This window comes from Phocoena sinus, chromosome 7 (genome assembly GCF_008692025.1).
Source record: "Phocoena sinus isolate mPhoSin1 chromosome 7, mPhoSin1.pri, whole genome shotgun sequence".
Lineage (NCBI taxonomy): Eukaryota > Metazoa > Chordata > Mammalia > Artiodactyla > Phocoenidae > Phocoena > Phocoena sinus.
Genome location: NC_045769.1, coordinates 28,363,459 through 28,379,720, shown reverse-complemented (window position 1 = coordinate 28,379,720; position 16,262 = coordinate 28,363,459). Strand labels below are relative to the sequence as shown.

The window sequence follows — 16,262 nt, the reverse complement described above, 5'->3', positions numbered from 1 at the left end:
ATGATGTTGAGCATCCTTTCATGTGTTTGTTGGCAATCTGTATCTCTTCTTGTGAGAAATGTCTATTTAGGTCTTCTGCCCATTTTTGGATTGGGTTGCTTGTTTTTTTGATATTGAGCTGCATGAGCTGCTTGTATATTTTGGAGTTAATCCGTTGTCAGTTGCTTCGTTTGCAAATATTTTCTCCCATTCTGAGGGCTGCCTTTTCGTCTTGTTTGTGGTTTCCTTTGCTGTGCAAAAGCTTTGAAGTTTCATTAGGTCCCATTTGTTTATTTTTGTTTTTATTTCCATTTCTCTAGGAGGTGGGTCAAAAAGGATCTTGCTGTGATTTAGGTCATAGAGTGTTCTGCCTATGTTTTCCTCTAAGAGTTTGATAGTGTCTGGCCTTACATTTAGGTCTGTAATCCATTTTGAGTTTATTTTTTGTGTATGGTGTTAGGGAGTGTTCTAATTTCATTCATTTATATGTAGCTGTCCAGTTTTCCCAGCCTGGTTTAGTGTCTTCAACAAGGTAATAAGCTTAAGGGTAAGGGCCATGTCACACTTCTCTATCCCTTATGATTATTTACTAATTAATTATATGGATAGAGTCCTGGAAACAAGAAAAACAGTTAAGCAAGTGATGCCCATTTTATTGCAAATGATTCTGATTTTATTTTGGAAAACAATAACTCGCCCACATGAGGTCACCTATGTGGATGTTCAGAGACACAGCTATCATTCTCTCCCACTCAGTCCTCTACCACGTCCCCTGGTTCTGATAGCCTCCACTCCTGTCTGGTCCTTGGTGACCTGGGAAAACTTGAAGGGAGGTAAAAATGGCCCAGAAATTGGGCAGGCTGGTGTAGGCTGGCAGCAGGGAGGCCTTCCTGAGGGGAGGGGAGGTGTTTAGAGCACCACTAGAGCTCTCCCGTGAAGGTCTCAGAACTTACCTTTAACTGCTAAAGGAGAGATGGCCTGAGAAAGAGAACAAAAATGAAAGAAAAGGTGATGAGCAACATTTTTGCGAAGAAAAATAATGAGATTCCCAGCCACTTCCTTGCATTTTAGAAGATGGATGGGTCAATGGAATAAGACATTGGGTCCCGGATGCTGCAAGACATGCTTTGTTCTTTCTCTTTGTAGTATCAGCCAACACCCCAGTCTAAAATATGTGAGAGATTAAGGGACTGAGCCAATGAGCCTTTTAGCACAAATATTTGAATACCAAGTTTAAAGTTATATACAAGTTTTTTCTTTTTCCTTTAAAAAGAACTGCAAAACTTGTTTTAAAAAAGACAGGTCTTATTTAAATTTTAAAAAATTAAAAAAAATAAACCATTTAAAGTTCTTTAGGAACTCATGGTTAAACAAACTCGTATATCAAAATACATAGACTTGCATGTCAAAATATTTGAATGGATCTAATATAACTCTGGTTTCTTCCAAAAACAAAAAGGTTCGTTTAAGAGCCATTAAGGGACTTCCCTGGTGGTCCAGTGGTAAAGAATCTGCCTTACAATGCAGGGGACGTGGGTTTGATCCCTGGTTAGGGAACTAAGATCCCACATGCTGCGGGGCAACAAAGCCCACGTGCCACAACTACTGAGCTCGTGTGCCACAACTACAGAGCCCACGTGCCCTGGAGCCTGTGTGCCACAACTAGAGAGAGAAAAACCCACAACTAGAGAAGCCCACGTGCTGCAACGAAGAGCTCTCTCGTGCCTCAACTAAGACCCAACAGAGCCAAAAATAAATAAAAATAAATAAATCTTTAAAAAAAAAAAAGAGCCATTAAAGTTACCTGGGGCCTGTTAGAAGGCTCTGTGGAAATAGTTCATTACCCTCTCTGCCTGCCTTCCCCCATACCAATGTTTTAGTTTGTCAGCTGGGTTTTCCTGAAGCGTTTGCAGACTTCTTTCTCCGGTAAGCACTTATGTGTCTCCCAGATGAAACCTCTTGAGTTCATCAGCACATCATTGACATGACCCTGCTGAAGGAAGCCACATCTGCTCTCATTTAAGTAGGTAGGATTGAACCTGTAGCAAACTTTACAGCACTCACTTGGTTCATGATGATGGAAATAATAATAGTTAATAATGACAGCCTACTGTATGAAGTGTTTAGTGTGTTCTAGACATTGTACCAGGAATCTTATCTAGAGTACATCATGTAGCTAACACAGCACAATTCTTATCAGTACTTCCCCAAATATTTGAGAGATCCAGGGCAAGAGCATAAATAGAGGCCCCCTCCACCACCCCATGGACCGCCCTCCTCCCTTCTCACTCCCTCACATGTCCAAGCTCCACCCCCGCATCCCGACCATGCCCCCCAAACAGCTGCCCTTTGAGTACCAGTGTCCTTGGGTGGGTGAGTGAAGACTCTCTCTTAGATTTTGGAAGCAAGGGTGTAAATGGAGGAAATTCTGGAGCTCCAGGTATAAGGAGTGTGGTCTAGAAGACGTATGGGCATGTCCCTGTTGTTCCACACATTCCTGTCCTGTGGGGAAGATTGTATCTGGAGCAGGCCAGAGGAGGCTCTCTGAATACCCATTCCAAGCCAGGGTCCCCAGCCGACCAAGTCTAATCACGTACTGATCACTATGAGAAACAAATTCGAAAAGGTACACACAGCTAGTAAGTAGAGGCACTGGGAACTGAACTCAGGTCTGTCAGCCTTGAAGGCCTAAACTGATTGTTTCTGCATATAACAATGACTTGTTTTAGAGGTTATGTTTCCAGATGTGCATAGCTTATATTCTCCCTAATTATACACTTCTCATAGTAGGTTAAATGTCGTTCTTTTTTTTTTTTTTTTACTTTGTAAAGGGCCTAGCACCAAAGTAGCCTGTTCTCCCTACCAACCTTGAAAATATTTGGCTTTAACAGGAATTCTGGTAAATTCTAGTGGATTCTTCAGTTGACTGATTGCTGCCAGGCTGATTTCTTCAGCCTGGCTCTAGGATCTCAGCATTAACTGACTGCAAAGGGTTCCTTAATCCCTGAGTCACTGATTTATGTGTAGCCTTCTAAGACAGCAGTAATGGGTGACGATTAGAAGGACATTGAGGATGTTCACATTTCCTTGAATTAGAGAATTTTTTTTAGAAAATAGCTAATTTACTTTGCCCCCCTCCCTTTTTTATGAAGTCCATGTATATAGCATAACAAGGTAAAACTGATGGAGGGATGACTACTACTTATTGAGCTTCTTTACAGGAGGCATCTCATTTATTCCTCATAAGAACATGCAAGTGGGAAAACTGAGGCTTAGGGAGCATAAGTAACTTGCTCAAGGTCACACAGCCATTAGGTGGTCAAGCCAGAAACCATGTCCATAGACCTCAAGGCCTACATTGGTAACCATTGAGATGCTCTACGTTGAAACCTAATACAGTCTTAAAGAATCAGAGCTGGAAGGAAACATGGAGCTCCTCTTGTCCACACCCCTTATTTTATAGAGAAGAAAACTTGTGGCACACCGAGCTTTCTTAGATAAAAAGCTGTTCTCTAAACCCTTAAGTTCCCTAGATTAAAGCAAAACAAAACAAAACCTCAGTTTAAAATTATTTTCAGTGAGACATCTCACCTGGGTTTTACTTTTTTTTAAAAAAAAGCAGAGCTCATATTTCATTAGTCACCCAACAAAGGACAACACACTATGGTTTAACTAAGCTAGCGGCAAAACAAATCTTTCTGTATATTTGGTATTGGTAAGAGCCATAGCAGTTTAGTAATATGTGTATCTTCATATTTATAATTTATACCATGTGTTCCTTCAGCAAGAAGGAATCTTATTCTAAAAGATTATTTATTACTTAAGGTTCTGTGCCAGGCATTGTTATTTTTAAACAGCTTTGTTGAGATATAATTCACATACCATATAGTTTACCCATTTAAAGTGTATAATTCAGTGGTTTTAGTATATTCACAGTTATGTGCAACCATCACCACAGTGAATTTTAGAGCATGCTCATCCCACAGTGAGAAGTCCTGTACCCTTGAGTTTTCATTCCTTTATCCACCCATCCCCCATACCTAAGCAACCCATGAATCCACTTACTGTCTCTAGATTTGCCTATTCAGGTTATTTCATATAAATGAATCCTATAATATGTGGTCTTATGTGACTGGCTTCTTTCACTTAGCCTAATGTTTTCAAGGTTCATCCATGTTGTAGCATGTATCAGTACATCATTCCTTTTTATGGCCAAATAATATTCCATTGTTTGGATATATCACATTTCATTTGTCCAATCATCCACTGATAGACATTTGGGTTGTTTTCACCTTCTGGCCACCGTGAATAGTGCTGCTATGAACATTCATGTATACTTTTTTTAAAAATAAATTTATTTATTTATTGGCTGCTTTGGGTTTTCATTGCTGGGCGCGGGCTTTCTCTAGTTGCGGCGAGCGGGGGCTAATCTTCGTTGCAGTGTGCACGCTTCTCGTTGTGGTGGCTTCTCTTGTTGCAGAGCATGAGCTCGAGGCATGCGGGCTTCAGTAGTTGTGGCACACGGACTCAGTAGTTGTGGCTCGTCGGCTCTAGAGTGCAGGCTCAGTAGTGGTGGCGCACGGGCTTAGTTGCTCCATGGCAAGTGGGATCTTCCTGAATCAGGGCTTGAACCCGTGTCCCCTGCATTGGCAGGCAGATTCTTAACCATTGCACCACCAGGGAAGTCCCCCTGTATACGTTTTTGTTTGAACACCCATTTTCAATTCTTTGGAGTATAAACATCAGAGTGGAATTGCTGAGTCATATAACTCTATTTAACTATTTGAGGAAATACCAAACCGTTTTCCACGGTGGCTGCAACATTTTCCATTCCCACCAGCTATTTATGAGAGTTCCAATCTCTCCACGTCCTTACTAACATTTGTTATTTTCTGTTTTTTTTTCCCTAAAATTATTATAACCATCCTAGTGGGTATTAAGTGCTACCCTACTGTGGTTTGATTTGAATCTCCCTAATGACTAATAATGCTGAACATCTTCAGTAGCTTCTTGGCTATTTGTATATCTTCTTCATAAAGATGTATATTCAAATCCTTTGCCCATTTTTAAATTATGTTGTTTATCTTTCTGTTGTTGTTTTAAGAGTTTTTATATATTCTGGATACTAGACTCTTACCAGATAAAAAGTTTGTAAATATTTTCTCCCATTCAGTGGGAGAAACTTTGATTTATTCAGAGTCCGCTTGCTTTTCACTTTCTTGATAGTATCCTTTGATTCATAAAAGGTTTTAATTTTGATGAAGTCCAATTTATTATTTTCATTGTTGTTGCTTGTGCTTTTGGTCATATTTAAGATATCATTGCCTCATAAAAGATCACAAAGATGGGGCTTCCCTGGTGGAGCAGTGGTTGAGAGTCCGCTTGCTGATGCAGGGGACGCGGGTTTGTGCCCCAGTCTGGGAAGATCCCACATGCCGTGGAGTGGCTGGGCCCGTGAGCCATGGCCGATGGGCCTGCGCGTCCGGAGCCTGTGCTCCGCAATGGGAGAGGCCACAACTGTGAGAGGCCCACATACCACCAAAAGAAAAAAAAAAAGATGTATGTCTCTGTTTTCTTCTAAGAGTTTTATAGTTTGAGTTCTTTGATTTATTTTGAGTTAAGTTTTATATGTGGTATGAAATGGAGGTCTAACTTTATTCTTTTGCATTTGGATATCCAGTAGTCCCAGCACCATTTGTTGAAAAGCTATTCTTTCCCCATTGAATGGTCTTAGCACCCTTGTCAAAAATCAGTTGAGCATAGACATATGGGTTTATTTCTAGACTCTCAAGTCTATTCCATTCATCTCTATGTCTACCCTGTGCCAGTACCCTGCTGTCTTTATTACTGTTGCTTTGTCGTAAGTTTTGAAATTAAGAAGTGTGAGTACTCCTACTCTGTTCTTTTTTCAAGAATGTTTCGGCTATTCTGGGTCCCTTGCAATTCCATATGAATTTTAAAATTAACTTCTCAATTTCTATAAAGAAGTTAACTGAGACAGAGCACTATTTTTGCTTATGTAAATTTGTGAAAAGAATTAGCATTCTGGGAGAGCAGCTCTACTCTAGTGGAAAGAAATGTCAGAGGTATGCAGGATAATAAATATTCTTACTTCACTCTGCATAGTTGAGTCTTCCATAATTGAATCTTGATAAAAGTTCATACTGGAGTCCAAAATAAAGATGACTATACTGTACTGTTGAATTTGAGGAAACCCTGAGAATACATTAATTTCTTACATTTATATTTGTACAAACATTTAAAGATAACAAAGTGTGTTCACAATCTTTCCCCAGCTTTTCATCATAGTTATCCTGGAAATTAGTGAGACAGGAATTTATTATTGCCTGTAGTTTTCAATAAGGCAATTTAGGTACAGAGAATAAGAAATGACTTGCTCGAAGAGATAAGCTAGGAAGTGGAGTAACCAACCGTCCTAGTTTACCTGAGACTGAGGGGCATTTTATTAGTAAGTAGCGGAGGCAGGATAACAACTCAGGCCCTTTAACTCTTTTTTTAAAAAATTAATTAATTAATTTTTGGCTGAGTTGGGTCTTTGTTGCTGTGCACGGGCTTTCTCTGGTTGCGACGAGCCCCAGGTCCTTTAACTCTTAATTTAACACTTCTCCTCCCAGATGACCTCATCATTCGTACTTGACCTTCTCTACTTTGGGAATTCCACTTAAAACTTCTCTTTTCACTCGGCTTTTCTTGGCTAATCTTATCTGAAACTTCAGCTGCCCTAACCTCTCCAGCAATCCTTTGTCTTTGGTATCCCAGCCACAACTGGTTCTATATTTTCTCCTGTATATGGGTTTCATAGTTTTTCATTTTGTTTCTTTCCTCTCTCCCTCAGATCGTGGGTCATAGAGGCAGACAGTGTTTCTCCCTCCTTCCCGTGACATGAGTGGGGACGTCATAATTACTGCTGCCTGACCAGCAGGAAGTAAGTAGACATTCAAGACACTTGACCTTCAGGGTCAGATAAGTTGCCAAGGGTCACCACTTATTAAAATTCAGTTATCATTTAAGATGAACAAGAATCACTTAGTGCCAGGAATACAATCTGTATATTTAGTGCAACTCTTTGTGGATTATAATAAGGAAAACACAGCCTAGTACAAATCGATGACGCATCTCAGAGAGCCGACTTTGGCATCCAGGCCTCCCCGGTCGTGGTAGCTCCTTTAGTCCCCTGGCCTCAGCAAGTACTGCCACCCCTGGTAGTTGGGCATCTCGCAGAGGACCCACCAGCCCTCCAGCATGTGGAGTGAGTGGAGCTCATTGAGCTGGAAGTGGTCATGCATGCAGGAGCAGTCCTCTGTGAGCTCGGACACCAGGCCTCCGTAGCCATGTCTCTCATACAGCTTTATCCTGTGAGAGCTAGTCTGTTGTGACAATAAACCAAAGATGAAAAATAAGTTGTGGGCATCCTTGATGTCAGTAAAAGTGACTCAATCAGCCTGCAGCTTCATGAAGCAGGGTTTTCAAACCATCCTGTCATATATGTATCCTTTCCTTACATGGTTGTTCTAACAAATTAGGGAGAGTATTAAAATAAAACTGACCTGGGCTTCCCTGGTGGCGCAGTGGTTGAGAGTCCGCCTGCCGATGCAGGGGACGCGGGTTCGTGCCCCGGTCCGGGAGGATCCCACATGCCGCGGAGCGGCTAGGCCCGTGAGCCATGGCCGCTGAGCCTGCGCGTCCGGAGCCTGTGCTCCGCAGCGGGGGAGGCCACAGCAGTGAGAGGCCCGCGTACCACCAAAAAAAAAAAAAAAATAAAACTGACCTGACCGGGGTCTATCCTGCGGAAGAAACAAGAATTGAAATAAAGTCAATAAAAGGGATTCCTTTCTAAAAAAAAACAACTGTCACAACTGTATTTAGTTGAGTCTGCAGAGAGGATTTTAACTCCCTTTACCATTATGACTGTGTATCCCTGAATCCTATCAAGCTTGGTTTTTGTTTTTTTGGTATTTTTTTAATTGGAGTATAATTGCTTTACAACGTTGTGTTAGTTTCTGCTGTAGAAAAAAGTGAATCAACTATATGTATACATATATCCCCTCCCTCCTGAGCCTCTCTCCCCCTGCCATCCCACCCCTCTAGGTCATCACAGAGCACTGAGCTGAGCTCCTCAAGCTTGTTTTTAAATATTTTTATTTTGGAATTTATTTATTTTTGGCTGTGTTGGGTCTTTGTTGCTGTGCGAGGGCTTTCTCTAGTTGCGGTGAGCAGGGGCACCTCTAGGCATGCGGGCTTCAGTAGTTGTGGCACGTGGGCTCAGTAGTTGTGGCTCAAGGGCTCTAGAGCGCAGGCTCGGTAGTTGTGGCGCATGGGTTTAATGGCACTGCAGCATGTGGGATCTTCCCGGACCAGGGCTAGAACCCGTGTCCCCTGCATTGGCAGGCAGATTCTCAACCACTGTGCCACCAGGGAAGCCCCTCAAGCTTGTTTTTAAGTCACTTTTGCACTCATCATTTACAACAATTCATATTTACTCTGAGTCCACATGTCCAGCATTTTGCCAAGTCACTTGTAAGTTGAGTTTCTTGCCTCAAAGAAATTTCTATCCTATTTGTACCTCTTTTTGCATCAGCAAATTTCTGCAGCCAAATTTTGGTTTCACTTCTTGAATCTGCTTGTCATGACACATAATTTGATGTGATCAGAATGTAGAAATACAAATTCCACATGATTAAAAAACATTAAGCAGCATTTTGGTGAGGACCATGTCCCATGAAATCCTAATTAATGATCTTTTTCTGACCCTTGTAAAAAACTAGTTGATAATGACTGCTGAATACAAGGAGCCACCTGCAAGTGAAACATATTGTTCTAGTTTCTAGATCCGTAGGTCATAAAGAGGGTATTGAAAATAATCTCCAATACAGTCAGAATACATTATACTTATGTTGTTCTCCCATAGTCTGTCAGTGTTCATTAAGAAATAATGATCTAGATAGATTTTTTTCTTTACTGAACAAGGTAGTTTTTATTTAGAAATTAGGGATCAGCTAGATACTTCCAAATTCAACTTTAGAAGCTATATTGTTGTGATTTCTTGTGCCTAAAAACAAGCTGCCCATTTTTAATGCTTTATTGAAATGAGTTTTTTTTTTTTTTTTTTTTTTTTTTTTTTGCGGTATGCGGGCCTCTCACTGTTGTGGCCTCTCCCATTGCGGAGCACAGGCTCGGGACGCGCAGGTTCAGCAGCCATGGCTCACGGGCCCAGCCGCTCCGCGGCATGTGGGATTTTCCCGGACCGGGGCACGAAGCCGTGTTCCCTGCATTGGCAGGCGGACTCTCAACCACTGCGCCACCAGGGAAGCCCTATTGAAATGAGTTTTAATGTTTCCATATGAGAGCATAGTAAAGGCAATCAATTTTTTGTTAAATGCTTGAGACTTGGGCTTTGCTATTTCACCGTGAACACTAGTCCTGAGCTGAAACAAACTGACTTTTATAAACAGGAATTTATGGCCATGGATCAGCAATGCTTTCACATGAGTTGTGTTGAACTAAGACTCACGTAAGGAACTGTGTGTCAGGGGCGGACGGAGTCGTTGAGGCCCATCCACTGCTGGTAGTCGGGGTAGTCGCCGCGCCGCAGGAAGTACTGGTGGCCCTGGTAGTTGGGGCGCTCGTAGAGCATCCAGCAGCCGCTGTCCACCCGGATGGAGTTGCAGCGGCTGAAGTAGGGCTGCAGGGTGGGGCAGTCGCTGCTGCACTCCTAGCGGCGGCCCTGGAAGCCCCGGTCCTCGTAGAAGGTGATCTGCAGATGGAAAGCAAGGTGACAGCAGGGAGTCAGCTGGGAGGTGCATCCCCCGCACCCCACAGTAGACACCCAGCAGGCACGCTGTGACGTATGTTTATGTAGGGAAAAAAAGATTATGACAGTGTATGTATAAGCCCAAATGTCAATCATGGTTATCAATGAATGGCAAGATTATAGGTCTTAATTTTATGTTTTTATTTCTCCTTTTTGTTGTTTTCAATTGCTTTAATTTGTTGTTATATAAATATATATTACTTTCATGAGTTGAAAAAATAAAATCAATTTGTAAATGTATAACTTTGAGTTACTGGTGAAAAGCAGCAAATTTTGTAAATAGCCACATTTTGTCTTGAGATTAAACACTTCTCCTTGGGCTAAAAAGCAAGAGGCCTCCCAAGACTCTCTGAGACGCTCCAGGAGTAGGAAAATACACAGAATCCTCCCATTCCCCTCTCCCCTCAACCCAGCTTCTAGGGATGCTTTTTGTTTTCAAAACTAGCATCATGTGGACCTAGAGTCTGTCACACGGAGTGAAGTAAGTCGGAAAGAGAAAAACAAATACCGTATGCTAGCACATATATATGGAATCTAAAACAAAGAAAAAGAAAAGAAAAAAATCGTTCTGAAGAACCTAGGGGCAGGACAGGAATAAAGACGCAGACATAGAGAATGGACTTGAGGCCACGGTGTGGGGGGGGAAGGGTAAACTGGGACAAAGTGAGAGAGAGGCATGGACATATATACACTACCAAATGTAAAACAGATAGCTAGTGGGAAGCAGCCACATAGCACAGGGAGATCAGCTCGGTGCTTTGTGACCACCTAGAGGGGTGGGGTAGGGAGGGTGGGAGGGAGACACAAGAGGGAGGGGATATGGGGATATATGTATATGTATAGCTGATTCACTCGTTATACAGCAGAAACTAACACACCATTGTAAAGCAATTATGCTTCAGTAAAGATGTTAAAAAAAAAAAACTAGCATCGTGATTTTCCTGAGTTTTCCCTCCCTGAAGCAACACTGTTTCATAGGACCTAGGTGACTGCTTGAAAGCTTTTCCCATTGCTGCCAACCTATTCATTTAGAAGCGCTCTTCAGATATTCAGGGGTAGAGGATGACCCCAATCCCCAACTCTTTTGTCATCCCATGTGTATGTAGAAAGATGAAATCAAACACCTTCATGGTTCATGACCCATGGAGGGACATCCACCTACAGCTGGCAATATGTCCGCAATGCATTTGTAAAAGTCCTCAAGCAGCATGTAAAGAAAATGTGCAGATGCTAAGAGGAGAGAAACTAATAGCCACAAAGAAAAAGTGTTCCCCTGCAATTAGCAGAGCTAGACAAAAGAAAACTGGGCAGAGTCCTATGAAGTTAGACAGTATACCCAGGGACCAGAGGATATACCTAATGTGGCAGGTGTACTGTAAACTTCAGTTACAGCTGTAATTGAACCAGTGTGGGAAAGGCTGCATTGGTCTCCCCAGCTACAAAACCACATCGGAATACACCACCATTTTCATCAAAAGTCAACAAATCACACACCAGTTTTGGCACATGTTAAAGAAAACTGTTCTGCAGAAAGGTGACACATCAAAACCATAAGGTGGTATAATTTATACTTACATTCATTTGGTCAAATTGTTACTACATGTATTTATAAGCTCAACTATGTGCCAAATCAGAATTTTGGAAATATGTTGAAAGACCAGATCATTTTCATTTCCTAGTATTCCTTATATTCTACTGAAAGAAAGCCGGGACCTGTTTTTCTTTTAAGGTTTTATTGAAATGAGTTTAAATATTTCCATGTGAGAACATAGTAAGGGCAATCGATGACAGGTTAATTTAATTTGGATTGAAACTGGAAAATTGCCTCCTACTCCACCATTCTGAAATGTTCGGTGCTAAACATTTGTAAAATGTCCTACAAAGCCAGTCTGCTCTGACACAGAAATAGTATATATTCTCCAAATCCTCCACCCAACAATCTTCTAGTCATAATGAAGCAGCATAAGATACATACTTGTTTTTTTAACCACAATATGGCCAAACAATGTGATTCTAAGAAAGCTCAACACCCGAAATAACACTTCAATGCACTTTGTATCAAAAGCTAATTGCAAAGAAAAATATGCCAGCAAGAGTTGCAATTTTAAGATGATGCAGAGACTTTTCTTCTCCCAGAGACTTTATTACGAACTCCCATGGTGCAATTCCAAGTTTCTAAGTGACCTGTAGAATAAAAAGATAATTTTCGTATCAAGCACATCAATTTAACATGGACACAGATATTAGCTTTCAATCTATAGGGAGTTAAGGTCAAATATCAGATACCAAATTACTGACAAAGATGAATTAAAATAAAAGTGGGTGCAAAAGAATTTCCATGGAATTTTTCTCAGACATTTGGAAATTGAGTTATATTTCTCAATTAAATACAATATATGATCCCACACAGGGAAAAATATATAAAAAAGGACAGTATTGGTCAATTGACAAAATTGATACCTATAAGGTAAAGTATCAATGTTAAATTTTCTGAAGTTGATAACCATCCTGTAGTTATTTAAGAGAGTGACTTTATTCTTAGGAAATACACTCTGAAGTATATAGGGGTAGAGTGATATGGTGTATATAACTTCAGATGGCTTAGAAAAAGTTTTATATACTCAGTATAAAATATATACTGAGGGGCTTCCCTGGTGCACAGTGGTTGAGAGTCGGCCTGCCGATGCAGGGAACATGGGTTCGTGCCCCGGTCCGGGAAGATCCCACATGCCGCGGAGCAGCTGGGCCCGTGAGCCATGGCCGCTAAGCCTGCACGTCCGGAGCCTGTGCTCCGCAATGGGAGAGGCCACAACAGTGAGAGGCCCGCGTACCGCAAAATAAATAAATAAATAAATAAAATAAAATATATACTGAGAGAAAGAGAAACAAAGAGAGAAGAGAATAAAAGAGTGGGACAAAGACAGAGAGAGAAAAATGGTAAAGATAATGAAGCAAAATATTATGGTGACAATTAGCAAATGTATATGAGAGCTCTTTGTACTATTTTTGCAACTTTTTTCTAAGCTTGAAATTATTTCCAAATTAAAAAAAATAATAAAAATAATACTTCTTTTCACTAACCATGACCAAAGCAAATCATTTCTTTGCCCCTCAGCAGTTGGGTATTGTGCCTGCACCATACTATTTTGAATTTCTTATATATTGCTTTGAATTTAAACTTACATTGCCCTCTTTCCATTTCTGATAGAGAAGTGTTAGTCTCCAACTATGAAAATGGAATCATTGATTTCTCTCTGCAATTCTAATAGTTTTTACCTCACATAGTTGGATGTTCTGTTGTTCGATGCGCACATGTTAAGGATTGTTATGTCTTCTTGGAGAATTGACCCCTTTATCATTATGTAATGCCCTTCTTTATCCCTAATAACTTTCCTTGCTTCTAAGTCAGCTTTGTCTGAAATTAATATAGCTACTTTTCTTTTTTTTAATTAGTTCTAGCGTGATTTATTGTTCTCCATCCATTTACTTTTTTTTTTTTTTGCTGTGTTGTGCAGCTTGCAAGATCTTAGTTCCCTGACCAGGGATTGAACCCAGGCCACCTCAGTCAAATCACCAAATCCTAACCACTGGACTGCCAGGGAATGCCCTACATCCATTTACTTTTAATCTATATATGTCTTTATGTTAAGAGGGTGCCTTATAGGCACCATATAATTGGGTCTTGATTTTTGATCCACTCTGACAATTTCTGTCTTTTTTTTCTTCTTCATAATTGTATTATGAAAATTTTCATACAGAAATGTTGAAAGAATTGTACAATGAAGATACATATGCCCACCACCTGGATTCTGCAGTTAAGAGTTTGCTACATTTATGTATAACTGAATCTCTTTGCTGTACACCTAAAACTAACACAACATTGTAAATCAGCTGTACTTCAATTAAAAAAAAAGTTTGCCATATTTGCTATATTTTCTTTAACGTACATCTTTAACACATCTGCAGTGATGGGAATGCTCTGTGCTGTCCAGATACAGTAGTCTGTGGCTGTTGAGTTCTGTCTTTTAATTGGTGCATTTAGACCTTTGATGATCAAAATGATTATTGATATAGTTGAATTAATATCTATCTTATTTGTTAATGTTTTCTATTTGTTGCCCTTGTTCTTTGTTCTTATTTGTCTTTCACTCTTTTTCTGCCTTTCCAAGGATATGGCATTGCTCATACCCATTTTGACTAATAAATGAGCTACTAATACCAATACAGTACAAAAGAAATCTTGAAAACTGTTTTCTAGAATACCTGGATTTTTAAAAAATAATTTCCCTTTTTCCCTTATTGAAGAAATTCAGTGACTGGAATCGAAATTTCTGAATAAGGCATTGATATCTTGCAGTTAAAAAAAATGTTCATCAGCTAAAAGACATGATACAGTATCCATAAGCCACAAAAGAAAAGACTAAGAAGCTTAAACATATAAATGAAAAATTTCTTCAAACAATAAACTGTGAAAGTGTATTTTTCATACATTTAATAAACTAATTTATTTATTTGTTATTTCTAACAAACTAGATAGATGTGCATGTATGGCAAATATTTGAATTGAAAATTATTAATTGTTATTTCTGAGGAGTAGGACAAGGATATGGGAAAGTGAGGATTCTTTTACTTTTCATTATCTATATTTTGTACTTTTGAAATTTTTACTGTAAGCATGTATTACTATTATAGTTGAAAAACTACTTTACAACCCGATCAAAAAATGGGCGGAAGAACTAAATAGACATTTCTCCAAAGAAGACATACAGATGGCCAAGAGGCACATGAAAAGCTGCTCAACATCACTAATTATTAGAGAAATGCAAATCAAAACTACAACGAGGTATCACCTCACACCGGTCAGAATGGCCATCATCAAAAAATCTACAAACAATAAATGCTGGAGAGGGTGCAAAGAAAAGGGAACCCTCTTGCACTGTTGATAGGAATGTAAATTGATACAGCCACTATGGAGAACAGTATGGAGGTTCCTTAAAAAAACTAAAAATAGAATTACCAAATAACCCAGCAATCCCACCACTGGGCATATACCTGGAGAAAACCATAATTCAAAAAGACACATGCACCCCAATGTTCATTGCAGCACTATTTACAATAGGTCATGGAAGCAACCTAAGTGTCCGTAGATTGATGAATGGATAAAGAAGATGTGGTATATATACAATGGCATATTAGCCATAAAAAGGAATGAAATTGGGTCATTTGTAGAGATGTGGATGGACCTAGAGACTGTCATACAGAGTGAAGTAAGTCAGAAAGAGAAAGACAAATACCATATATTAACGCATATATGTGGAATCTAGAAAAATGGTACAGATGAACCGGTTTGCAAGGCAGAAATAGAGACACAAACATAGAGAACAAACGTATGGACACCAAGCGGGGAAAGGAGGTATGGGATGAATTGGGAGATTGGGATTGACATATACATACTAATATGTATATAATAGTTAATGAGAACCTGCTGTGTAGCGCAGGGAACTCTCTTTAGTGCTCTTTGGTGACCTAAATGGGAAGGAAATCCAAAAAAAGAGGGAATATATGTATACATATGGCTGATTCACTTTGCTGTACAATAGGAACTTAACACAACATTGTAAAGCAACTAGACCCCATAAAATTTTAAAAAAAGAAAAAGAAAAACTACTTTATTAAGTACATTACCCAGATTGGAAGAGATGCCTAAAGGACCAATAATAAGCATGAAAAACCCTCACGAATGTGGTTTCTGCTGTTTGATTGTCAAGAAGGGGCCTTATGAGAGGGATTCATGTCAGGATCTGATCCTACGACTGCAAAATGGGCACTTATTCTTTTGACGCCTCCTGGGCTTACAAGCATCGATTACCTATAGAAATCGTTGGTCCCCTAAAATGAGCCTCTCAGGCAGTATGGGTAGGGCACAGTGGTTTGAAAGCACTCACCTAAGGACCATTCACTTACTGCCAATTCACTAATCAGTAATAATTACTGAATATTACTGCCTGCAAAGCAACTTTATACACATGTAGGAAATAATAAGGAAATAAAAGATCTGCTTCCATCAAGAAGCCAACAGTCTTCAACGGTTATGGAAAAAAAACATACAAGGAATGAAACTATAACGTTCAAAAATAACATACCAATGAGTAATCTTGAGAGCCGATTTTCAGTACAATAGGTGCATAGATGAGCCTCAGGGGGCTATGAACCCCTGTCTCAGAGATCTATTTTTTCATGATTAAGTTTAAGGTGTAGATTATCAGTGTATGTGTGTATGTGTGTTGGATGTACGTGTATGTTATTTCTGGAATTATTACTGTTTTTTTATTTTCTGTTGTCTGTTTTACTTTCTAAAGCTTGCTATCCCCAAACTGACATCTTAAAAATTAAAACATCATCTTACTCAAAAGGTCTTAGTAACCAAAGATATAGTTCTAGAAAAGCTATA

General features: G+C 39.8%; 1 pseudogene; it reads right to left on the bottom strand.

Annotated features, from left to right (window-relative positions):
• Positions 1-7,094: 7,094 nt before the first annotated feature.
• On the bottom strand, positions 7,095-10,821 carry LOC116756740 (annotated as a pseudogene).
• Positions 10,822-16,262: the final 5,441 nt, after the last annotated feature.